Source organism: Equus asinus, chromosome 2 (genome assembly GCF_041296235.1).
Source record: "Equus asinus isolate D_3611 breed Donkey chromosome 2, EquAss-T2T_v2, whole genome shotgun sequence".
In the NCBI taxonomy this organism is placed as follows: domain Eukaryota; kingdom Metazoa; phylum Chordata; class Mammalia; order Perissodactyla; family Equidae; genus Equus; species Equus asinus.
This window is the reverse complement of record NC_091791.1, coordinates 116651892-116678952: the sequence shown is the minus strand read 5'-3', so window position 1 is coordinate 116678952 and position 27061 is coordinate 116651892. Positions and strand designations below refer to the sequence as shown.

General features: G+C 36.8%; 1 long non-coding RNA gene across 2 annotated transcripts in view; it reads right to left on the bottom strand.

Annotated features, from left to right (window-relative positions):
• The window catches only part of LOC123283448 (uncharacterized), a 174899-nt gene that overhangs the window by 67421 nt on the left and 80417 nt on the right, over positions 1 to 27061 (bottom strand). Inside the window, exons 6-7 of one of the 2 annotated variants that reach the window (XR_011498017.1) lie at positions 21859 to 21994; positions 4402 to 13857 (exon numbers count right to left, since the gene is read on the bottom strand). This is a non-coding gene — a long non-coding RNA (uncharacterized lncRNA). Of the gene's footprint in view, positions 1 to 4401; positions 13858 to 21858; positions 21995 to 27061 lie in introns of those variants that run through there. The other variant, XR_011498016.1, reaches the window with a different exon arrangement.

Here is a 27061-nt window from a genome sequence, read left to right as displayed (position 1 = left end):
GAATAGTCCCACACTCTGCCATCTGCAAGCTGGAGAGCCACGAATAATGGTAGTCTAATTCATTCTGAGTCCAAAGGCCTGAGAAGGAGGGGAGTTGACAGTGTAACACTTAATCCCAAGTCAAAGGTCTCAGATCCAGGGGCCAACTGGTGTAAGTCTCAGATTTCAAAGTCTGGAGAATCAGGAGCTCTTAATCCAAGGGCAGGCAAAGATGGATGTCCCAGCTCTAAGAAAGGAGAGGGAATTTTCCTTCCTTTGTCTCTTTGTTCTATTGGTGACCTCTACTTGGATGGGATGATGCCTGCCCACATTGACAAGGCTGAATCTCTTTACTTAGTCTACTGAATCAATGCTACTCCCTTCCAGAAACACCATCACAGATATACCCAGAAATAATGTTTTATCAGCTGTCTGGAATTTTCTTAGTCAAGACAAGTTAACAAATAAAACTAAGCATAACATAGTGCATAGAAATTTTTCAATAACCTTACTGTCTGGTTATTATGTTAAAATGTAAGCCGCAGATATAACTAACTTTATTCGATAAACTCTCTTCAGAACTCTAACTATGGCTATTTTAAGTCATTTGTCATTCAGAGTTATTGTTTTGTTTTGATTCTTTTCTGAAAGTGTTGACAATCAGCAACAAGCATGAATGCTCCATAGTGGCTTCACTTCAATATCTTTGAGACCATGCTTATGGAATCAGTAAGAATTTCCAGAATGAATGAAGAAGCTGGTTGATTCATAAAACTGCTAAACCATGATCAAGCAGAACCAGAATCAATTCTAGAGGGCTGAATGAACTGATGAGGATGGTGATAACATTTTATGATTTTTTATTTGAAACATTGCTTTTTTAGTGTTGTTTCTAGATTTAAGAAAATTATTTTCTCTCATAGCTAGGTGCAACTTCTGGTAATTTGTTAAGTATACCTTTGTGAACAAAGATGCAACAATTCCTTATTCTCCCTAACTGTTGCCTCTAGCATTCGAAAACTCTTAGTGAATATTCTCATATGTATGGCAACATAGTTACTTGCTTAAGTACAATAATAATCTTTTCTCCTTGTAACAGATCTCAATTGAAAGCAGGTTTTGATTAGACTGTATATTTGAGAACAATGTGAATGAAATCAAATTTGACAAGAGAGCTTTAAGGAACTAAGATTGACTTTAAAGAGCCAATGTTTATACAATTACCCATGAAAAACTGTCTTATACCTGGCTTATAGAGTTCTCTGCCTTACAGGTCAGAAAGAAAGGTCACTTCCTGGCAGCTCCAAGAATCTCAGGATATTTTGTGACCTGAGGAAGAGAGAAATTCACCCAAGTCTATAGAGATTGCTGGCAAAATCTTGTGGCAAATACCTGGCTTGGCTTCTCAGCTTTGAGAGGCTTTTAAAAGTCCAATGTGAGATTTCTTATGAAAGCTCCAGTTAAGAAACTCAAAATACCTATGTGGGGGCTGGTCCTGTGGCCGAGTGGTTAAGTTCATGCACTCCACTTCTGTGGCCCAGGGTTTTGCCAGTTGGGATCCTGGGCGCGGACATGGCACTACTCATCAGGCCATGCTGAGGTGGCATCCCATATAGCTCAACCAGAGGCACTCACAACTAGAATTTACAACTATGTACTGGGGGCCTTTGGGGAGAAGAATAAAAAAAAGAAGATTGGCAACAGTTGTTAGCTCAGGTGTCAATCTTTATAAAGAAAATACTATGTGGTCAATGATTACTCTTTCTGCACTAATGAAAATAATAAGACCACATTTCATGACACTAGATGTATTTTGCAAACAAATTAGTTTTGCTTAGATTATCTCTGATAGAAATGTCAATACTGTACACAGAAAAATTGTTTCAATGGAAAACTACAATGTACGTTTGTGGGTTTCATCTTGCACATTTTGCCAGTCCTTAACAAATTCTCAATTCTTTTAGTTTCTTCGAAATTCTGGTTACAACTGTCTAAATATTTCCAATTTTTCTTCCTCTAGAGTAGGAATCATTGAAAATTAAAGTGGCCCTTTCCCCAAATCTCTGCATGCTGAAGCTGGATGACATAAGATAAATTTCAAAGAAATCACTACAACAGATCATGTATGGGCAACCTTCCTCCCAACTGCTGTGTGGGCCACCCAGAAAGTCAAAGGAAACTCCTGATGCCATCATCATAGATAATTCAAACTACAAACAAGAAAATCTGCTGCATTGTTGTTGCTGTTCTCATTCTGACATCTAAAGATGCTTTGAACACAACATCTAGAAATCTTCACCAGCTGCCCTCTGGAATCAGAAACTGTTTTTTTAACATTATTCTTTATTTTTCCTTTACTTTCATAGAAACCCACCCTCATAAATGTCTGATGAATAACCCAGTTCAGTAAATATCCTTTACTATCAGCTATAATCAGATGACCCAGTAGGTCATTAATGAATAAAATGTAACTGAACAAAAAATAGAATAATATTTTACAATGGAAAGAAAAATGGCTCTTCTTTTGTTGAACAAGATGGGAACTGACATAGATTATGTGTTCAACCAAACTTTAGTCAGGTTCCTGAAACTTTTCCTAGGCACATCTGTATACTTGCTAGTAAAACAACCATCAAGTATTATTTTAAGCCAGGTTATCAAGAGTACCTCAACCTCCATATCTGATCACTCTCCAAATGTAATTGGATTTCTAATCCTCCGCAATTTACCAGGTGATGTCTCATTCAGCAAGAATACTTTTAGATTAGTGTATTCAGAATTCCCATTACCTATCATGTTTCCATTTAGTATTATTATATTTACTGGCCCCTGCTAGAATCATTGGTGATAAATCTCTGCTTGTACACTCTGTGTTTGGAATTGAGCAATGACATCTACTGAGGTGTCTTTTCACATATAACAAGAGTCCAGAATAAATCACTTATTTTGACTTTAACTACATTCCAGCTTTGTGTTTTTCTTTGACAGTGTTTAGAAAAGATCACCCTAGCCTTTTGATTAAGAGGTATATGGAGCCCTTTGCAGCTAAGTGGCAATCTTAACTTCCAGTTCAGGGTAATCACTCTTTTTGTCTCCTTGTGGAAACATTCCTACATCTGGGACTAAATCCTCTAAGTCATCATAGCATAAGTCATGAAAACACAAAGTAAAATTGTTGCTAGTGGGTCACTATGGGATAACATTGATCGGTGCCACTCCCATTATCACCCCTTAATTCCTGGACCTGTGAATAGTGCAAAGAGAAAAAAAAAACAGCACCACATACTCGATGGTGGTCCAGCCTCTTAGATCAAGTGGGATTTATTCCAGAGATGCAAGGATGGTTCAACATTTGCAAATCAATTAATGTGATACACCATATTAACAAAATGAAAAATAAAAATCACATGATTATCTCAATAGACTTAGAAAAAGCATTTGACAAAATTCAACATCCATATTTGATAAAAACTCTTAACAAAGTAGGTATGGAAGGAACATTACTCAACATAATAAAGACCATATATGACAACCCCATAACCAACATCATACTCAATAGTGAAAAGCTGGAAGCTTTTCCTCTAACAGCAGAAACAAGACAGGGATTGCCCACTCTCATCATATTTATTCAACATAATATTGGAAGTCCTAGCCAGAGCAATTGCAAAAGAAAGAGAAATAAAAGGCATCCAAATTGGAAAGGAAGAGGTAAAGTTTGTCACTGTTTGCAGATAACATTATAGACAGAAAACCCTAAAGACTCCATCAAAAAACTGTTAGAACTAATAAAATAATTCAATATAGTTACAGGCTACAAAATCAATGTACAAAAATCTGTTGCATTTCTATATACTAAAAACAAACTATGAGTAAGAGAAGTTTTTTTTAAATTATACAGATGCAATTTATTATTATTTCTTTTTTTTGAAGATCAGCCCTGAGCTAACTACTGCCAATCCTTCTGTTTTTGCTGAGGAAGACTGGCCCTGAGCTAAAATCCATGCCCATCTTCCTCTACTTTATACATGGGATGGCTACCATAACATGGCTTTGTTTTTGCCAAGCGGTGCCATGTTGGCACCCGGTATCTGAACCAGCAAACCTCGGGAGGCTGAGAAGTGGAACGTGCACACTTAGCCACTGCGCCACCAGGCCAGCCCCCAAAGGTGCCATTTATTAATGAGACATTAGGGATTAACAGGCTTGGAGTATATTACAAGTGGAGTGGTGTGGGACAGAGGATCTGGTTTAATCCCATTCTTTCAAATGTCTTATTTTTTTTAACTTTTTATTGAGATTATGTTAGTACACAACCTTGCGAAATTTCAGTTGTACATTATTGTTTGTCAGTCATGTAGTAGGTGCACCACTTCACCCTTTGTGCCCACCACCCACCCCCCTCTCTCCCCTGGTATCCACTAATCTATTCTCTTTGTCTGCATGTTTAACTTCCACATATGAGTGGAATCGTACAGAGATTGTCCTTCTCTATCTGGCTTATTTCACTTCCATAACACCCTCAAGGTCCATCCATGTTATTGTGAATGGGACAATTTTATCCTTTTTATGGCCAAGTAGTATGCCATCATATATATATATATATATATATATATATATATATATATATATACACCATATCTTCTTTATCCAATCATCAGTTGATGGGCACTTAGGTCGCTTCCACATCTTGGCTATGGTAAATAATGCTGAAATGAACATAGGGGTGCATGGGACTTTTGCAATTGCTGATTTAAAGTTCTTTGGATAGATACTCAGTAGTGGGATGGCTGGGTCATATGGTATTTCTATTTTTAATTTTTTGAGAAAACTCCATACTGTTTTTCATAGTGGCTACACCAGTTTGCATTCCCACCAGCAGTGTATGAGGGTTCCTTTTTCTCTAAAACCTCTCCAACATTTGTTACTTTTTGTTTTGGTTATTTTTGCCACTCTACTGGGTGTAAGGTGATATCGTAGTGTAGTTTTGATTTGCATTTCCCTGATTATCAGTGATGATGAGCATCTTTTCATGAGCCTATTGTCCGTAAGTATATCTTTGGAGAAATGTCTATTCATGTCCCCTGCACATTTTGTGATTGGGTGGTTTGATTTTTTGTTGTTGAGTTGTGTGAGTTCTTTATAAATTATGGAGATTAACCCTTTGTAAGATATATGACTTGGAAATATTTTTTGCCAATTGGTGGGTTGTTTTTTTTCTTTCAATCCTGTCTTCCCTTGCCTTGAGGAAGCTCTTTAGTCTGACGAAGTCCCATTTATTTATTCTTTCTGTTGCTTCCCTTGTCTGAGAAGACATGGTGTCCAAAAATACCCCTCTTTTTTTTTTTTTTTTTTTTTTTTTTGAGGAATATTAGCCCTGAGCTAACTACTGCCAACCCTCCTCTTTTTGCTGAGGAAGGTTGGCCTTGAGCTAACATCCGTGCCTATCTTCCTCTACTTTATACGTGGGACGCCTACCACAGCATAGTTTTTGCCAAGTGGTGCCATGTCCGCACTGGGATCCAAACCGGTGAACCCTGGGCAGCCAAGAAGCGGAACGTGCACACTTAACCACTGTGTCACCGGGCTGGCCCTTAAAAGATCCTTTTAATACTGATGTCAAAGAGTGCACTGCCGATATTTTCTTCTAGAAGCATTACAGTTTCAGGTCGTGCCTTTCGGTCTTTGATCCATTTTGAGTTTACTTTTGTGAATGGTGAAAAAGAATGGCCAATTTTCATTCTTTTACATGTGGCTGCCCAGTTTTCCCAGCACCATTTGTTGAAGAGACTTTCTTTTCTCCATCGTATGCCCTCAGCTCCTTTGTCGAATATTAGCTGCCCATAGATGTTGCGTTTTATTTCTGGGCTTTCAATTCTGTTCCATTGATCTGTGCACCTGTTTTGGTACCAGCACCAGGCTGTTTTGATTACTGTAGCTTTGTAGCATGTTTTGAAGTCAGGGATTGTGATGCCTCCAGCTTTGTTCTTTTTTCTCAGGATTGCTTTAGCAACTTGGGCTCTTTTGTTGCCCCATATGAAATTTATGATTCTTTGTTCTATTTCTGTAAAGAATGTCATTGGGATTCTGATTGGGATTGCGTTGAATCTGTCGATTGCTTTAGGTAGTACAGACACTTTAACTATGTTTATTCTTCCAATGCATGTGCATGGAAGGTCTTTCCATGTCTTTATGTCATCATCAATGTCTTTCAGGAAAGTCTTATAGTTTTTGTTGTAAAGGTCTTTCACTTCCTTGGTTAAATTTATCCCAAGGTATTTTATTCTTTTTCTTGCAATTGTGAATGGGATTGTGTTCTTGAGTTCTTTTTTTGTTAGTTAGTTAATAGAGTATAGAAATGCTACTGATTTATGTATGTTGATTTTATACCCTACAGATTTGCTGTAGTTGTTGATTATTTCTAATACAATGGATTCTTTGGTATATTCTATATACAAAATCATGTTGTCTGCAAACAGTGAGAGTTTTACTTCTTCACTCCATATTTAGACTGCTTTTATTTCTTTTTCTTGCCTAATTTCTCTGGCCAAAACATCCAGTACTGTGTTGAATAAGAGTGGTGATAGAGAGCATCCTTGTCTCGATCCTGTTCTCAGGGGGATGGCACTCAGTTTTTGCCCACTGAGTTGTTAGCTGTGGGTTTGTCATATATTGCCTTTATTATGTTGAGGTAATTTCCTTCTATCCCCATTTTGTTAAGATTTTACCATAGGGGCTGGCTTTGTGGCCAAGTGGTTAAGTTCACACGCTCTGCTGTGGTGGCCCAGGTTTCGGATCCTGGGTGTGGACATGGCACCGCTCGTCAGGCCACATTGAGGTGGCGTCCCGCATCCCTTCACCCGAGCTGCTGTGGCATAGCACAGCGTGGGTAGGCAGGGTGCTGTCTCCTGTGTGCAGACCCCAGTTTCCTGATCAGCTCTCACTCTCTGGTCTCCTGGAGTCTTGGCTTCATGAGGTCACCCCGTATGAAAGCTTTTGCTCCATTAGAGGGCTTCCCTCTAGGCTGCAAGAGCTCTAGGGAGTCCCAGGTGATCCTGTGGATGCATGACGCCTCCAGTGCTCCTTCCCTCATGAAGCCTCCTGCGTCAGTGATCCCAGTCTTTAGGGGAGGGAGCACAATTCTCTCTTACCCAATTCCAGCTCCTCGAGGGGGCCTTCAGCCTCTCTGCCCTCTGTCGTTTGGCTGCCGTGACTCTCTGAGGATTCCTGTGCTAGTAGGATATTTTCTGTTGGAATATCATTGCTCCTTTTTGTTGTATGTTGGAGGGGAGAGAGTCCTGGGCAAGCTCACTCCACCATGATGCTGAGGTCACTCAAGAGAAATTCTTTTCAAAATCTCACTTACGATTGCATTAAAAAGAATAAAATAACTAGGAATAAATTTAACCAAGGAGGTTAAAGAATTGTATGATGAAAACTACAAGATATTAATGAAAGAAATTAAAGGAGACACATATAAATGCAAAGATATTATTTGATCATGGTTGGAAAGAATTACTATTGTTAAAATGTCCATCCTACACAAAACAGTCTACAGACTAAATTCCTACAATAATTCCGATGGCATTTTTCACAGAAATAGAAAAAAATTCCTAAATTTGTATGCAACCACAAAAGACCCCAAACAGCCAAAGTTATCTTGAGAAAGAAGAACAAACTTGGAGGCATCCTGCTCCCTGATTTCAAACTATATTACAATGGTATAGTAATCAGAACAGTATGGTATTGGCATAAAAACAGAAACATAAATCAACGTAATATAACAGAGATTGCAGAAATAAACCCATGCAAATATGGTCAATTAATTTATGACAAGGGAGCAAAGCATATACAATGAGGTAAGGAAAGTCTCTTCAATAAATGGTGTTGGGAAAACTGGATAGCCACATGAAAAATAATAAACTAGACCGCTATCTTACACCATACACAAAAATTAACTCCAAATGGGTTAGGGGCCAGCCCCATGGTTTATTGGTTAAGTCCACATGCTCTGCTTCACTGGCCCAGGGTTTCACCAGTTTGGATGCTGGGCACTGACATGGAACCACTCATCAGGCCATGCATAACCAGAGGCACTTACAACTAGAATATACAACTGTGTACTGGGGGGCTTTGGGGAGAAGAAGAAGAAAAATAAAAAAAAACAAAAAAGAAGACTGGCAACAGTTGTTAGCTCAGGTGTCAATCTTAAGAAAAAAAAGTCAAGGAGCTTTAAAAAAATGGGTTAAAGACTTGAATGTAAGACGTGGACCACAAAATTTCTGGAAGAAAACAAACAGTAAGCTCCCTAACATGAGTCTTGACAGTATGTTTATGGTGATAGCTATCAGGCATTTAATTAGAGGAATTTTCCACTAAAATGAAAGAACAAACACAGATTGATATTAAAAGCCATTTCTGATTCCAGACAGCAATCAGTTAAGAAGATTTCTTAATGTTGCACTCAAATCATTATTAGATGGTAGAGTTAGGAAAGCAGTGGCAATAAGTTGGATTTCTCTGTTTGTAGTTTGATTATCAGTGGTGATGGCATCAGGCATTCCAGTGAACTTTTTGCATATTACTCCCTTATAAGATATATGATTTGCAAATATTTAATCCCATTCCATAGGTTTTTATTGGATTTGACACCAAAAGCAAAGGCAAAAAAAGCAAAAGTAAGACTATCTCAAACTAAAAAAAACTTCTGCACAAGGTAGGAAATCATGAACAAAATAGTTCGTCCCAGTGGGAGGATTTCCCTTCATCACTGTTCTTCAAGGATACCCCAGAAAGAGAATAGTCCTTCAGCTATCCACTTTTGGGTGATGCCCACATATAAGGCCAGAATCATCAGTAAACCAGGCCCCTCTCTTTTCATCCTCTATCAACTAATTGTAAGGAGCTCCCCATGAGGCCATAGGTGTGGGCTGAGAGACAGAAGGCAGAGTAGCAAGACTAGGGACCTGGGCATTTGTGATACTTCTTTATGTAACTTACTTGTGCCTTCATGCCCTGCCTTGGCCCATTCAACTACAAGAGCTGCCAAGGCTCCAAACAGCATCCCTATCTGCCAGTGAAATTGCATGAACCATTGAGTCTGATGGTATATGTGGCCAAAATGGAAAAGCAGCTTGAAAAACAGCTGGACCTGTTGCAGAATCCACTCTCATTCTGGGCCCCACTCAAAACTAGTAGCTTTTCAGGTCACTCAATAAATGAGCCAAAACACTACACCCAAATGAAGCACATATTGTCTCCAAAATCTGAAAAGGACCACCAGGCATTGTGCCTCTTCCTTGGTTGTTAGGAGGGGCCAGATGCAACAACTTATCCTTCACCTTGAAAGGAATATCTGGAGAAGCCCCATACTTTGGCCCCTAGAAATTTCTCTTGGGTATAAGACCCCCAAATTTCAGTCAGAATTATTCCCCATCCTGACACCCAAATGTCTTACCAATAAGTCTGGAGTAGTTACTATTCCTACTTGTTAGGTTCATTCAGCATATATCAAAATATAATGAGTAGTGTGACATCCTGTAGAAAGGAAAGACAATCAACATCCCTGCAAAATAAATTGTGACATAGGGCTCAAGAGTTGATAAACCCCTGATGTAGGACAGTGAATGTGTATTGTTGGCCTTGCCGCCTGCACTGAAACTGCTTCTGGAGGGCATTGTGGACAGGTTTGGAGAAAAAGACATGTGCCAGATGATTAGCTGCTTACCAAGTACCAGTAGATGTTTGAATTTACTCCAGCAATGCAACCAGATCTGGTACAGCATCTACAGTTAGTATCAACATTGGATAAGATTTCCTTAATCACAGTTATTCTCCAAGAACTATCTTCTTCTGTGAAGGGCAAATAGATTTTTTTGAAATGTTGTTAGAATTACAACTGCTGCCTCTTTCACATCCTTGATGGTGGCACAAATATCTGCAATTCCTCCAGGAATGCAGTATTGTTTTTGATTTACTATTTTACTAAGTAAATGCATTTCAAATGACTTCCACATTGTGTTCACACCATAGTAGCCCTTGCTCCACATATTAGGCAACCAATGAGGGGATTCTGCCTGCTGAAAATATCTCTCTCCCAAGTTTGCATTTTAGATCTAGGAATAACCATAGTACGCATTCAGGAAACCTCTGGACCCACTGTGAGTCAGACCTGAGTTAAAAGTAATTTGGTCACCTGACACTCACATAAGCCTCTCCTTTGACTAGAGGGCCACAGTGATGTTTTTGGTCTCTTGGAAACAATGTAAGTTCGGCGTCAGTGTCCAAGTAGTCTCTGAAAGGTCTGATTATACCGTTTCTCCCAATGCAATGTTACCCTGGTAAAGGGCCTTAGGTCCCTTTGGGGAAGAAAGGCTGGGAGAAAGATTAACAGTAGTAATTTTTGATAGTGTAAGAGGATTCTTCCTCAAGAGGACTTGGTCCCCCCTTCATTTAAGGGATCCTGGGTCTGTAAACTGGCTCAGTTTGGGAATTGATTGAGGGACTGTGACTCTCTGTTTTTATGATTCAAATTAGAATTTTCTTTTCTTGACCTAGAACTTTTCTGCTTATATAGATCAGGTAAGAATTAAGTAGACTTCCTTTCTCTTTCAGTTCTAGGAACACCATAATTATATAGCCAAAGAAACAGGTGTGTGCCATTCATAATTTTCTCATTACTGCTTCCTCTCTGCTTTTAATTACAGTAACTACACATACCTTGCCTTTGGTAGTTGAGTGATGCCATTTGGTCTCTGCCACTCTAGAATCCAATTACTCACACTGCGTTTAGGTTTTCCAAAAAAGTGGCTGTGGTTCTCACTGTAAGTTCTGTCCTAAAAAGGACTGAATTCATGAAGGGCCCCCCTCTCAAATTTATTTCTCATAATATTGGTAAAATATATGTCTTCTAGAACCACCCAGTGTGGATAAATAGGTCTTAAATGAAAACTTCACTGTGACATTCCAATGCCCCAAATCTTCCACTACATTAAGCCAAAGGAAATCTGTCATTTCCATTTGGATCACTGTGTGCCATCTTTTGATTCACATTTTGGCCACCATCCCAACAAACTGACAGAACCCTTTCTAACTCCCCATAATGTAACATTAAATGTAGAATCTCTGTTTCATAGATATATATCAATAGTTTCAGCTGATCCAACTTTATGATCCTTCCGTCATTATCCTACATCCTTAATATCCATTCCCAGACATGTCCACCAGATTTATGCTTGTAGAACTTATAAATCTAAAATATTCCTTTTGGAGTATAGTGCATTTACTCATAGGTCACTCTATGCACCACATTTCTATGGGCTTGCTGTTAGCTGACTGTAATCAAAGGTGGCAACTGCCTCAGGACGCTATTGCTGTTACTAAGGTAATGCAGGGTTAATCCACTAAGATGGAGGTAGAAATCATGATTCCTCTGTATTGGAACACTGCTACTACTCGGGGTGGAGATGTCACTGCCCCTGGGGTCTGGAAGGCCATTTTTATTGGAGGTAGGGAGGCTACATCAATTATAAAAGACTCTTCAGAATTCAGTGCCTTGATGTACCTAGCTTTATGAGGATCTTGCCACATGTCCCTTCCAATTTACAGAGTACTATTCCTTCACAATCAGTACCCTGGCTTTAACACACCCTTGGAGTCTGGCAGTTCAACGTGCTTTGAAATTTATCCAATCGCAGTTTTCTTTGTAACAGTTTCAGCCCTAACAGAAATGAGGCTGCCCATCAGGAAATGCTTTAAAGTTCTTCAGTCATTGATGCAAACTTGAGCTGAGAATTCAAATCCCTGAGCTCATCCTTTATGTTAACCACTTCAACCAACAACATTAGGAGGAACCAATCAATATTATTATATTCTTTAGTTTTCAAAAAATGTTAACAAAAACCATATACAGAGTTACTTAGTTCCTTGCCTCTTATAAGTTGTTGAATAGAAACATCAAATGCAGATTTTTTGTTTTTTCCATAAACAGATCACACCATGGACAAATAGTGTTGAGTTTACTAATGGAAAGGGAGTCATTAGCATCTTTAAACCTAATCAAATTAGAGAGCAATACCAGAAACCCCAAAAAGAATTAAGAAAATTCATCTTTAAAATTCTGTTCTCTAGAACCTCTCTCCATACCAAAATCTATATTTTTCATGATTCTCCAGAAAAACAATTTACAGGATAGGTATATGGATAAACAGGTAAGTAGATAAAAGTGGATATTTATTATAGGAATTTGCTCTGGTGGTTATGGAGGACAGAATATACCACAATATGCCATCTACTAGCTGAAGAACCAGGAAACCCAGAAGTATATTTCAGTGTCAGTCTGAAAGCCTGAGAACCAAGGGAGCCAATGGTGTAATTCCTATGCCCAAACCAAAGGCATTATAATCAAGGGGCCCTTCGTGCAAGTCCTCGACTTCAAAGGCTTGAGAACCAGGAGCTCTGCCATCTCCACTCTAGGATAGAGGAAGGAATTTGTTCTTCCTTGCTCTTTTTGTTTCATTGTGGTCCTCTAGTTTGAATGGCTGATGTTCTCACACATTGGTGGGGGCAGAGCTCTTTACTTAGTCACTGAATCAACTGCTAATGCATCCAGAAATGCCCTTACAGACAAACGCAGAAAAAATGTTTTACCAGCTATCTGGACATCCTTTAGCCCAGTCAAGATGACACACAACATTAAGCATCATAAGTCCACCCCTTGTCAACTTGACAACTATACCCAATGCCTTTCAGTGTACTTAATATTCAAGGAAAGACAATTGCAAAGTCATCATTCTGCCTAACATGATAGAACTATCTTGCATACTACCAAAAACATACTAACCTCTTCCCCCGAGAGGAGGTCAAGTACTTGAGTGATGTTTATTCATCTTCTAGATATCCTCAGAAAATAGAAAGACATTTGCTGTACACACACACACACAAATGTATTAATAACAAAATAAGGAGGAATCCTCATGACATTTAGAGTCCTCATTTCCATAACTGATCATGCGGTAGTAGCTGGATTAATAACTACCTTCATGTACTATTCACTCTGTATTCCCTTTTCAACAGCAAACACCTCAGCTGATGGTGCTTCTTCACCTGGGGTTGACTCAGACCTTCACCGTAGATCGAGTTGTTCAATGATTCAGATTGCATTGTAATTTTTCATTGACCTTATTCCCAGGGCAAAGTAATAGTAAGAGAAACTCTAATGTATATCTTCTATTACAGATGTAATCTTCCTTATCTTCACTGTGGAGTAATTGTCCAATTTCCCGTTGGTAGTGACATAGATTCTTCACTTAAACACACTTTAGTCAGGCTCCTGAACATTCTCATAAGCCCATCTGTGCACTCCCTTGTAAAATCCTTATCATGAACCCTGCTGAGCCAGTTTAGTAAGGGTCTCTTATCTTCTATGTTTGCTCACCCTCAACATCTGATCAGGTTTATCATCCTCCAACATCCAACAGTCATGACTAATCAACCTGGCCTGACCTGAGAAAGATGCCTGTTAGGTAAGTTTAGCCAGAATCCCCCTTACTCTTGATGTTTTCTCTTGGCAATTTTCCATCTACTGTACCTCACCAGGCTCCCTGCATATAAATTCCAATTCCCTCATTATATATTTGGAATTTAGCCTGTTCCTTACTGAGATCTCTTCTCCTCTATTGCAATAGTCCTGAATAAAATATGTTTTACCCCTTTAAAAATGTTGACCTTCTTTGAAGTTATAATGCTGCAACTCAGAATAATCAGTTTCATCACCATATATATGCTCCTTTGAAGCCTTTGTCTTTACTCCAGAATGATGGCTCAGGGATCCATTTGTGATTATGATTCTAAACCACCGGTCCAGACAAATGTCTCTTGAATCTGGTAAGGAGAGATTTTGATTCATAAGTTGAGTATACACTAAAATATAGGTTACGGTTCCAAACAGAGGCTGGGTTAGAGTCCAGGTTTCTCTCTAAGAAGCTGGGCTATAGTCACAGGCAAGCTCAAGCCGTGATAGAGTCTCAGGCAAGCATATGTTTGTAAGAAGCTGAATTACAGTCCCAGAGAAGCAGAAGCTAGATTGGAGTTCCAATGTTCCCATTCTTGAACTCTTGCTGAGTATCTGCTTCACCAAAACTTTTTGCTTCCTTTCTTTTTGGCATAATTTTACTACAGATCATTTGGAACCTCAATGTCCTCATTATGAAACTTAAGATCTTTCTAATCTGGCTTCTTAAACGTCTCCCTTCCCATCACAGATAATCCTTCTTCTTCCTTTTACTGCCTTGGATCTTCCCTCAAGTTCTTGAGTCCTTTGATGTGTCCCCCTTCAAACTCTACCTCCTCCATCCCTCTGTCCAGCCTGCCAGACTTTTCCCTTCCCACTTCAGTCCCTCAGCTCCCTACAGTCACTTGAACTTTAAGCCCCCTACCCTCCATAGAGGGCTCTCAAGGACTAAGGGACCCATGAAAACAACTGCCTTGGGCTGAAAAGAGAAAAAAAGCAATTAGGAATCAGAATTGGATGTTCTGTCCACTTTGGCGGGTTTTTGAAACATCCAGGCAGCTGCTAGATATTTCTTCAGTTACTGTTCTAAAATTTACTCCAGAGCTTCTATCAGACTACATGTCAGGGCAAAAGAAAACTAAAGTCTCCTCTAAAATATTGATAAATGAGCCACTTCAACTTTTCCCCTTAGCACATTACATAACTCAAATGAAAATATAAAGTGGTGATAAACTAGTGACACTGTATTACTATGTTTTACTGTCTCATGGTTAAAATTTTCTAATGAAAGCTGTAAGACATCTGTTTTTATCTTTCTGTAGTTTATGTAACTTTATGTATGTGAGTATTCACATATATTATGCATACATTTATTTATTTATTTATTTTTTACTTATGGATGATATTACTAAATTAATTTATAAAATCTTTTAATGGAGTTGTATTCAAATTGCCTTAGACGTAAATGAGTACTTCTACAAATTAAGTACTCCTAAAATCTCAAAAATACAGAAACAAATCCAAGTTTTTAATAAATTCACTTGATCTTGGACAATCTTTGGAAATAAAGATAGCTTTTAAAATTTGTTAGCATGGGGCTGGCGTGGTGGTGCAGCAGTTAAGTTTGCACATTCTGCTTCCTCAGCCTGGGGTTCACCAGTTCGGATCCCAGGTGTGGACATGGTATCGCTCAGCAAGCCATGCTGTGGCAGGCACCCCACATATAAAGTAGAGGAAGATGGGCATGGATGCTAGCTCAGGGCCAGTGTTCCTCAGAAAAAAGTGAGGAAGACTGGCAGCAGATGTTAGCTCATGCCTAATCTTCCTCAAAGAATAAATAAATGAATGAATAAATAAAAAGTAAATTATTAGCAAAATAAAACAGTCATGTCTTGAGAGTTGTTAGCATTGAATACAAAGCAGACATATATATTTTTTCTAGCTAAGTTTACTAGTCAAGCGAGCTTAAGTTATATCTTCTACACGGTTAAGATTAGAAAAGTATAAATCCAAACTAAGAAACATGTAGACTAAAAGTGACCTTCTTGATGAATTTCAAGCACAATATTTTTTTAAAAAAGAAAGAAGAACAAAGAGGGAATGACCACACATTTAACTTTTTAAGTTCTTTTCTTGTGTAATTGTTTTTAATAGTTGCCGATTTGTAAATAAGAAAAATAACAGGATGATGTCCACATGTGTTTGTTTAGCTCATGACATTTTCATGATCAAGTGAAACATACTAATAATTATTATTATCATTGTACAGATTGGCACCTGAGCTAACATCTGTTGCCAATCTCCTTTTTTCACCCCTTCTTCTTCTTCTTTGCCCCAAAGCCCCCCAGTACATAGTTGTATATTCTAGTTGTGCGTACCTCTGGTTGTGCTATGTGGGGTGCCACCTCATCAAGGCTTGATGAGTGGTGCCATGTCCATGCCTGGGATCTGAATCAGTGAAAACCTGGGCCACCGAAGCAGAGCACGTGAACTTAACCACTTGGCCATGGGGCTGGCCCCCAAACATAATTATTAATAACAAGTGAATTAAATATATGTTAGTGAATAAAATTTTAAAAACGAACTTTTCAAGAATAGTTATATTTTATAGTAAGTCTATCTGAAAATAGTTCCACGAGGTCAGCCCCAGTGGCTTAGTGGTTAAGTTCAGTGTTTACCACTTCAGCAGCCCAGGTTTGGTCCCCAGGCATGGACTTACACTGCTTTGTTAGCAGACAAACTGTGCTGGAAACCTACATACTAAAAAACAGAAGCAGATTGGCATGGATGTTAGCTCAGGGTGAATTTTCCTCTGGAAAAAAAAAAGTACCACTACCTTGTGGTAACTTGAAACTTTAAAGCTATAGTAAGTTGAGGTAAATAACAGATATTTGTTGAATATCTAGATCATTTCCAAATAAAATAAAATATTTAAACACTAATTGCTGAACAAAAGCTTACCTAATTTGGCATCTTTTTTCCTCATACAGTATAGATAAGCTAAATATATTTGGGTCTGTTTATAAACATGATAAATTGTACTACGAAACTATATTTCCCTTAGACAACTATGAACTAATGTATTCATAAATTTGCTGCAGAATGATGGTGTGTGACAGTCAGTTAATAATTGGACATTTCGTAGTTTTCTCTGTAAAGGAAAGTTGGCAAATGATTAAAAATTATAATCAATGTTCGTAAATTTCACTACTATGACTAATAAGAGTTAAGAAAACAATCTCTGTATGCAAAAAAAAGTAAGACATATTTTTGTTAAGGAAAGGTGTGAAGGATGTGGTAGTTTTTAGGCATAGGAGAGTGTAATTTTGTCCAAAAATAGATTGTCTGGTTTTCCAGAATGAGAAAAAGTAAAAGAGCAAGACAAAAACTGAATGTATATATATATATTAAAAAAACTGGAGAAGTTTTGTGGGAAACAAAACTTGGGAAAGGAATCTTATCTTGCATGGGTAAAGCTGGCATAGATTCAATGAATTTATTCAAATAGATTTGTTTAAATTAGCCATAGAATTAATACTACATTGATGCCAAACTAGAATTTGGATCTGTTAACTCTTCTAAAACAACAAAGTTTACTGAGATTATTGAACTATTCTTAATAAAAAATTGTAAAAAAAAGGTTTTTGTGTACCTTTAAAGTTATCTGCCTGTGAAACCAATATTTTGCTTCTTAACTTCCTGTGCTTTATGTTGTCTTTATCAGGTATTTGATTACTTAAGGAAAGTGAGTCTTTTTCATATAAAAGAGCTACCTGTTTTACAACTATGCAACTCTCTCTATGTGACCTTGAATTCTTTTAATTGTCACTCTGATTAAATGGATAAATAAGTATTGTTTCATAGTGACCTGCCATCATATTTAGTCAAGTGTTCATACCTTTTCACATTTTTAACAACTTCTCAAAATCAAATTTCAAATGAAGTCTTTTTGATCTCAAAGTTACTTTGAGATTTCCCAGAGGCACCTGGAAAACCCTGAATGATTTGCCTCCCACCTTGAAAAAGAGAGAAGCTAAACTAATTAGGTTTTCTTGGAATGGTAAATTTCATGGAAAACAGTTTCGAATAAGAAGTGATGATAAATCTCCTTGGGTTGTATGTTTGTGGATATATATTACTATTCAAGTATTCCAGAAATTATATGAAGTGCATAGAAATCTGTCACTATGCTCACTTTACAGTTATTACCTTAAGGTTTTACATAGCACAGAAGTAACTATTTTTCCTTATCAAACAAACTGTCATCAAAACTTTAACCATGGTCATCTTAAATTATTTGCCACTCATAGAAAGGTATTGTTTGACTTTAATTCTTCTCTAAAAAGTGGTTACAATCAGCTACAGGCAGGAATTCTCCTTGATGGCATCACAGGGATAACTTTGAAGCCGTGGCTCTAGTCTGAGTAAGAATTTCCAGAAGTATTGAAGAAGCCAATGGAGTCATACAACCCCTAAGCCCCAAAATGGAGAACAAGGTTTAATTTGATGGGTTTGAATGAACTAATGAGGACAATTATACTCTCATAAATTTGTTTGAAACATAGCTGTTTTTTTAGTGTTTATTTTCAAGACTGAAGGAAACTGTTTTCTCTTAAGCTGTGTGTAACTTATAGTAATTTGGTAAAGTAAGCCTTTGTGAAGACAGACGCAAATATGACTTTTACTTCCTAGCTGATCTTTTGCAATTTGAAAACTGCAAGTATTCTTACTTTTATGACAATATAACTATTTGCATAGCTCAATAAGGATCCTTATAACAAGACACAATTAGAAACTGATTATATTACCAAGGATTTGATTGGAAGGTCCAATATTTGTGAATGATCTGTATTTAATTATATATAACCAGAGAGATTTAAGGAACTGACTTTAAGGAGCAAATGCCTATAAAGTCCCCTTTAGAAAAACTGCCCTGAATTTGAACTAGTAGCATTCTCCACCTTACAGTTGACTAAGGATGGTAACTTCCTCGAAGGCCCAGGAATCTCGGCATATTCTGGGGAATACAAGAAAAAAATTCAACCAAATCTTCCTATTGTATGCAAAATCTGGTGGCAAGGTCTTGGTTTGAATTCCTAGTCTTGAGAGGCTTTCAAAACTCTAATCTGAGATTCCATATGAAAAATCCCAGCAGAGCAAACTCTAGAGAGTAATGTGACCAATCACTATTCTTGCTGCATGTATATAAATGTATGAATGTATGTTATGTAGAACTGACATTTTTCTACCTCTGGATTATATTGCCAAATTAATTTATAAAATTCTTTAGAATAGCTCTATTCAAATGGGCTTAGAGATAAGTGAGCACTTCTATAAATTATTTCTAAAACTTTCAGAAACATAGAAATGAATCCAATTTTTAAATGTCCATTTACTTAGAATAATCTTTGATTAAAAGGTAGTTTCAAAAATTGTTGATGGGGCCAGGCCCGTGGCACAGCGGTTAAGTGTGCATGTTATGCTTCTCAGCGGCCCAGGGTTTGCCAGTTCAGGTCCCGGGTGAGGACATGGCACTGCTTGGCACGCCATGCTGTGGTAGGCATCCCACATATAAAGTAGAGGAAGATGGGCACGGATGTTAGCTCAGGGCCAGTCTTCCTCATCAAAAAGAAGAGAATGGGCAGTAGTTAGCTCAGGTCTAATCTTCCTCAAAAAAAAAATTGTTGATAAAATAAAAACAGATATATCTTCAGAGTTTTCAGCATTAAATACAACACAGCCATATCATTTTTTTCTGCCTAGGTTTGTTAGCCAAACATGCTTATGTTATCTCTACTAGATGTTTAACATTATAAAACCATAAATCAAACCTAAGACCAAAACGTACAGAAAAAATGCAATGTTTTCTTGTCAATCAAAAATATTATTCCCAAGACGAATGTCACAGACCTTACCCAATATGATTTCTTCTAGGAGTCTTATGGTTTTAAGCCTTACATTCAAAATAAGCCAATTTATAAACTTTTCAATAATTGTTTTATAAATTTTTACATGTTTTATAAAATTATGTTTTAAAATATGTTTACTTAAAATAGTTTCACAAACGTTTTTGGCAACTTGAAACCTTAAAGCTATATTAAGTTAAGAATAGATTATCATTGAATACCAAGATTACGTCCACCTATGACAAAATTTGGAAATATTAACTGCTAAACATAAGCTTATCTACGTTTGGCATCTTGGTTTTCTATGACATAGAGAAGCTAAATATATTTTTGTTTTTAAGCATGAGACATTGTACTATGAACAAGGCATATGCCTCTAGAAAATTACAAAATAATGTATTCATAAATTTGCTCCAGAAGGATCTATGTGCTGGAAAGTTAACAATTGCTTACTTCCTAGTTTAATTTATAAAGGAAATGAGACTACTAGTTAAAAACTCAAAACAATATATGTAAATGAAACTACTGGGACGAATAAGGGTGAAGAAAAAATCTCTTATGCAGGGAAGGTATAGCATGTTTTTGATAAGGAAAGACATAAAAGATGCGTTTTTCTTTAGAGAAAAGGAATAGTTTTGTGCTAACATAAAAAATTGATTGTTCCAGAATGAAAAAAAGAAGGAGTAAGATAAAAACTGAATGTATGTAACAAAAAAAAAGTTGCATGAGGTTTGTGGGGAAGGGACTGTGGAAAAGGAATCTTGTGTGCTCAAACTTGGCTAAGATGAGGATGGATTTGTTTATTTATTTATTTATTTATTTATTTATTTATTTGAGGAAGATTAGCCCTGAGCTAACTACTGCCAATCCTCCTTTTTTTGCTGAGGAAGCCTGGCCCTGAGCTAACATCCGTGCCAAGCTTCCTCTACTTCATACGTGGGACACCTACCACAGCATGGCGTGCCAAGCAGTGCCATGTCTGCACCCAGCATCCGAACCAGAGAACCCCAGGCCACCAAGACGCGGAACATGCGTACTTAACCGCTGTGCCACAGGGCCGGCCCCATGGATGGATTTATTTATAAGATTTAAAAAAAAGTTAACCTTGTATTAATAGTAAACTGCTTCAAAACTAGAATTTGGCTGTTTCTCTCTGTTACAAAAAAAAGTTTTCCTAGATTATTGGTCTGCTCTTAATTAAAATTTAGAAAAATGTTTTCCTTACCTATGAAATATTCCTCACCGGAAACCAAGATTTTGTGTGTAAAAATAATTTCCTGTGCTTCATGTTGTTTTATCAGGTCATCAATTACTCAAGAAAACCAAGTCATCTCAATATTAAAAGGGCTAGATTTTTATAACTATGTAACTTTTTGTATTTGTCTTTGAAATCTTTTAATTGGCACTTTGGCTAAATGGATAACTAAGTATAGTTTCACAGTGACTTGTGATACCATATATTCAAGTGTTCAAACCTTTTGACATTTTTGACAACTTAGCAAAGTCAAATTCTAAATGGAGCCTTTTTGACCTCAAAATAACTTTACAATTACACAGAGACCCCTAGAAATTCTCAGAGGATTTTTTTTCTCACATTGTAAAAGAGAGATGCTAAATTAATTAGGTTTATTTGGTATGTTAAATTATGTGGTAAGCATTGTCAAATAAGAACTGATGGTAAACATTCAGAGAATATGTTTGTGGATATGTGCTAATAACAGGTACTCCAGAAATTGTATGAAGTTCATAAAATTTTGTCAGTACCCTTGTCATCCAGTCATTAGGTTTAAATGTTGTACGTTACAGAAATGACTAATTTCCTCTATCATATGAATTCTCATCAGAACTTTAGCTATGGCCTTCTAAAGCCATTTGTCATTCACAGTTATCATTTCACTTTGATTCTTCTCTGAAAGTGTTTGCAAGCATCTACAGGCAAGAATGCTCCATGATGGTAACGCTTGACTAGCTTTGAGACCATGCCCTTGGACTGAGTAAAAATTTCTAGAAGCAGTACAGAAGCTGACAGATTCATAAAACTTTTAACATAAGATTTAGCAGAAGAAGAATTAATTACGGAAGCTGAATGAAATGATGCAATTATAATTTTTATAACTTTTCATTGAAATATTACAAGTTTATTAATTTTTTTCTATAAAGAATGATATTTTTTCTCTTAGGCTATATGTAATTTACAGCAATTTCGTAAAGAGTACCTTTGTGAACAATGATGAAACTATACCTTTTTCTCTCATCCCTCCAGAACTGGAGAACTCCTAGTGAGTATTATCATTTTTATGACAATATAATTATTTCCATTAGTTCCACAAGACTTTGTTCTCCTTCAATCAGGACACAATTGGAAACATTGGGCATATTACCAAGGCTTTGATTATAATGTCATATTTGGGAATGATGTGCATAAGATCAGACATGACCAGAGACTTCAAAGGAACTTAGACTTACTTTAAGGAGCCAATGCGTATAAAGTCCTCTTCGAAATAACAACCTGTACAAGTCTTCAAGGATTTCCCAACTTACATGTGAATAAGGAAGGTCGCTTGCTGGCAGGCCCATGAATCTCAGGTAATTTTCAGGATCCCTAGAAGAGAGGAATTCACCCAATTCTATAAGTATTGCAGGCAAAATCTCATGGTGAGTCCTTAGCTTGGCTTTCTATCATGGAGTGGCTTTGAAAAATCCAATCTGAGATTCCGTACGAAAAGTTCCAGCAAAGCAAACTCAAGAGATCTTGTGGTCAATCACTATTCTTGCTGCACTTAAGTAAATAATCAGACCAAGTTTAATGATATTAGACTTACTTTGAAAGCAAACTTTTCTTACTTTGATTATTTCTGATTCAATGTTGGTGACTATAGGAAGAAAAATTATGTTTCAATGGCAAACTACAATGTACACTTTTGGGTTCCTTCTTGCGCATTTTGATAGTCAATGCCAAAGCCTGAATTATTCTAGTTTCTTCCAACATCAGCTAAAATGCTCCAAATTAAAATTTCAAATTTTTCTCCACTTTGACTTTGAATCATGGAGAAATAAAATTTCCTTTTACTCAAATCTCTAAAAGTTGAAGCTGGATGACTAGTTATAAACTTCAAGTGAATAACCACAAATGATCATGTATGGGCAAGCTTCACTCCTGTTGCTGTGTAAGCCATTCAGAAAATTCACCAGAAACCTAATGCCATCACCATAGAGATTCAAACTCAAACCACTAAATCCACTCGATTACCACTGTTGTCTGCACGCATCATATAAAGATGCATTGAGCCTAAGAGCAAGACATCTTAGGCTGCCCTCTGAAATCAGAAACAGTTTTTCATATTAATCTTACTTTTTCTATTTTCATAGAAACTCCCCTTCAACAGAAACATCTGTCTAAGAGTTGCTTGTGGTGATTAAATAATGACATTTTCCCATTAGATGTGCAGCACACACTAGTTAGGACTTTGATGCCAACAGTCCTTTTCCTCCTATTTGTGTGCTGGTGCCTAAAGGCAGCTCTTTGCTGCAGAGGAGGTGGCTATGCTGAGGGAAAAGTATTGAAATGCTTCAAAACTCCAGAAAACCAAAGGTTGGCTTGTCATATTTGAGACAGGTGTTCCCCTAGGCCCATTTGTGCATGTCCTTGCAAAATCCTGTGTAAAAACCCAGTTTAGCAAGAGTCTCTCATCTTCCATATCTGATGACCCTCAATAAGTATCATGCTTCCCATCCTCCACCATACACCAGATGGAGTCTGATCAGCCTGGCCCGTCTTTAGCAAGAATCCTTATTGGCTTGATTTAGCCAGAATTCCCCTTACCCTTGATGTTTCCTCTTATAATATTCCATCCACTGGACCTCAACAGGCTCTTTAGCTATAAATTCCCATTTGTCCCTGCTGTATTTAGAATAGAGCCTATTCTATCCTGAGTTCTCTTTTCTCCTATTGCAAAAGTCCTGAAAATAAATCCGTTTTTACCACTTTAACTACTGTTCGTCTCAGGTTTATCTTTAATAGTTATGGTGCCATACAGTGGATAGGATCTGATTCATCAATGGACCACTAGACTCCTCACCCAGGACCCTAAGTGCACACCTTTGAAGACTTTGTCTTCATTCCTGTCTGATGAGGATCCATTGGTGAGTCTGACTCCTAAACAAACATTCCAGGCAAATATCCCTTGAAGCTGGTCAGGGCAGATTTTGCTTCTTACAATTTCATCTATATGCTAGAAGCCATGTTAGGATAGAATTCTAGGTTTCTCTGTTTGTAAGAAGCTGGGTTAGAGTCCCAGCCAAGCACTAGTTGAGTTAGAGTCCAAAGGAAGCACCTGTGTAAGAACTGGTTAGAGTGTCAGGCCAACAGCAACTGGGTTGAGCCCCAAGTTTCTCTGTTTATGAGAATTAAAGTAATATTAGTTAAGAAGTTGAAAGCTTCTCAGTGGACTGAAAACCCTCTTCTTCAGCCGCTGCTGAAAATATGATCCACTAACTCTGTCTGCTTCTTTTCTTTCTGGCATGTTTTTACTAAGAATAATTTGGAACTTCAATGTCCTGTTTGGGAAACATGATCTTCCTAATCTGGCTGCTTTAAAAACCACTTTCTTTGCGTCAAAGCTGCTCCTGCTTCCTCCTTTTACTGCTTTGGATCTTCCCATTAGTTATTTTGAATCCTTTGATATGTCCCTCTTCAAACCCCTACCTCTCTCCAACTCTTTGTCCACCCTAATAGACTTACTTTCCTTCTTCAGCCTCTCAGCTCCCCACAGTGACTTGAACTTTAGGTCCCCTACCCTCCACTGAGGCCTCTCAAGGGACTAAAGACCCCTAAACGCAACCACCTGAAAAGGAAACAAAAAGCTATTTGGAATAGAACTGGGAGTTTTGTCCACTCTGATGAATTCTGGAGAGATTCAGACAGCTTCCACTTGTCTCCTCAGTCATTGGGCTACAATTCAGACCATAGCCTTCACAATATTACAAATCAATGCAACAGAAAATCTTAAAAGTCTCTTTCACAAATGTTGGTAAACTGGTAACCATACCTTGTCTTACATGCCAGAACAATTCAGATGAAAATATAAAGTGGAGATAAAGTAGTTAGATAGTATTACCATGTTTTACTGAGTCAGGGCTAAACTTATAGAATTAAAGCTATAAGATCTCTGTTTGCATCTGTGTGTATATTTACGTATGTTTATATATGAAAGTGTGTATGCATGTATATTATGTATACAAGAGATTATTCTACCTCTGGATAATATTACCAAATTAATTTATAAAATCACATAAAGGAGTTTTATTCAAATTGGTTTACAGGTAAATGAACACTTCCATAATTTAAGTATTTCTACAACTCTCAAAAAGGTGGCAACAATTTCAAATTTTTTAAAGTTCCCATTACCTGGAATAATCTTTGGTACATAAAAGCTAGATTTCAAAATTTTTTTAAATTGTTAAAATTAAAACAAGCATGTCTTCAGAGTTGTCAGTATTAAATATAATGCACATATAAATTTTTTTACCTAGATTTATTAGTCAAAAAAGCTTACATTACCTTCATAGATGTTTAAGATTATAAAACTATAAATCCAACCTAAACAAAATGTATAATAAAATGAACTGATTATAGATGTCAGACACAGCAGTTCAATAAAAAAGAAAAATAATAAAATATAAAGAAAAACTATATGTCTAAACTCAAGGTTCATTGATCCGAAATATTCTTGATACTAGCCTAACTTGTCAACAATAAAAATAACATCGGATGATAGCTATATTTTCTTGCCTAGTTCATTAAATTTTCATAATCAATTCAAACATAACTGTTGAACACAAGTAAATTAAATAGATATAAATGGGATAAATTAACAAGCATACCAAATTATGTTTTATAGTTTATTATATAATTTACAATATTTTATAATAATATTTTTAATAAATTATGTTTTATAATAAATATGTTTCATATATGTCTTCTTAAAAATAGTTTCATAAACTTTTTTGGTAACTTGAAACCTTAAATCTATATGAACTTAAGGTAAAAAATGGATATTCATTGAATGTATATATCATTCCCAAATAAGATAAAATATGAAAGCTTAATTGCTGAACTTGAGTTTATCCAATTGGCATCATGTTTTTATATGGTATAAAGAAGGTAAATATATTTGGGTCTGTTAACAAACATGAAAAATTACATTAGGAAAAAGTCATATGCCTCCAGGAAATTATAAAATGATGTATTCATAAATTTGCTACTAAATTATTTTATGTGGTCAACAGTTAACAATTGCTTACTTCCTAGTTTTCTTTGTAACAGAAAGGTGACTAATCTTGAAAAATTCTCATCATACATGTAAATGAAACTACTGAGACTAATAAAGATAAAGAAAAAAATTAAACATCTCTGTACAACAAAAATAAGATATATTTTTGATAAAGAAAGGGGTGAAATAATATTATATATATATATATATCAGAGTGTAGAAGTTTTGTGAGAGAGGAATCCTGGAAAAGGAATTTTGTCTTGTGTGGTCAAAGCTGGCAAAGATTTGATAGATTTATTTGTAATGTTTTAAAATTAGCCTTAGAAGTAATAGTATACTGATGTATATTTGGTTTTCTCTGTGTTACAAAAAGAAAGTGTTCTTAGATTATATGTTTGCTCTAATAAAAAATTGTAAAAAGTATTTTTCTTTATCTTTTAAGTATACCTGGGAAACCATGATTTGTGTCTTAAAATAATGTTCTGTGCTTCATGTTGATTTGTCACGTCTTTGATTACTTAAGAAAACCGAGTCTTCTCAATACTAACAGAGCTAGACTTTTTACAACTACGTAACTTTCTGTATTTGCCTTTGAAACTTTTGTCACTTTGGTTAAACGGTCACTATGCATGTTTTCACACTTACCTGTGGTCCTATTTAGTCAAGTGCTCAAACTTTTGACATTTTTGACAACTTCTCAAAATCAATATTAAAATAAAGTCTGACTTCAAAATTATAATCATCTTCAGTAGTTCATTCAGCCCCTTGGAAGTAATTTTTGTTTTGCTTGATCTTCATTAGCAGTTTATGAATCTACCACCTAGCTGGCCCTGTTATGGAGTCTTCAAAAGATCATTCCGGTATTCTATCAAGGCAGCTTCTTCAGGATGCTGAAGAACACGGTGAGACCAATAAAGTCCATGAGCATGGGCCCGTTATTGCAATTCTTTTGTGGTGAAGTACAGTCCTTAATCCCTAGCAATGCTGTGTGGAATATCATGACAGTGAATAAGGCATTCTGAAACTCCACAGTTGGCAGTTGGGGCAGAAGCATTGCATGAAGATAAGGTAAATCTCTATCCAGAGGAAGTGTGTATTGCAGTAAGGACAAAACACTGCCCCTTCCTTGATTGAAGTGGTACAATGCATCCACTTGTCACTAGATATATGGCTGTATACCCTGGGGAATGGTGCCATTATAAGAAACAGTATTGCTGCCCACTGCTGCAGATTGGAAACATGGCCATGGTGAGTGGAAGACCATGTTTCTGAGCCCATTTATAACCTCTGTCCCTGTCTAGATGGCCACCTTGTTCATGAGCCTACTGGGCAATGACAGGCATGAGTAGGGGAGAGAGGCAGATTGATATACATACAATGTCCCATCCCATCCACTT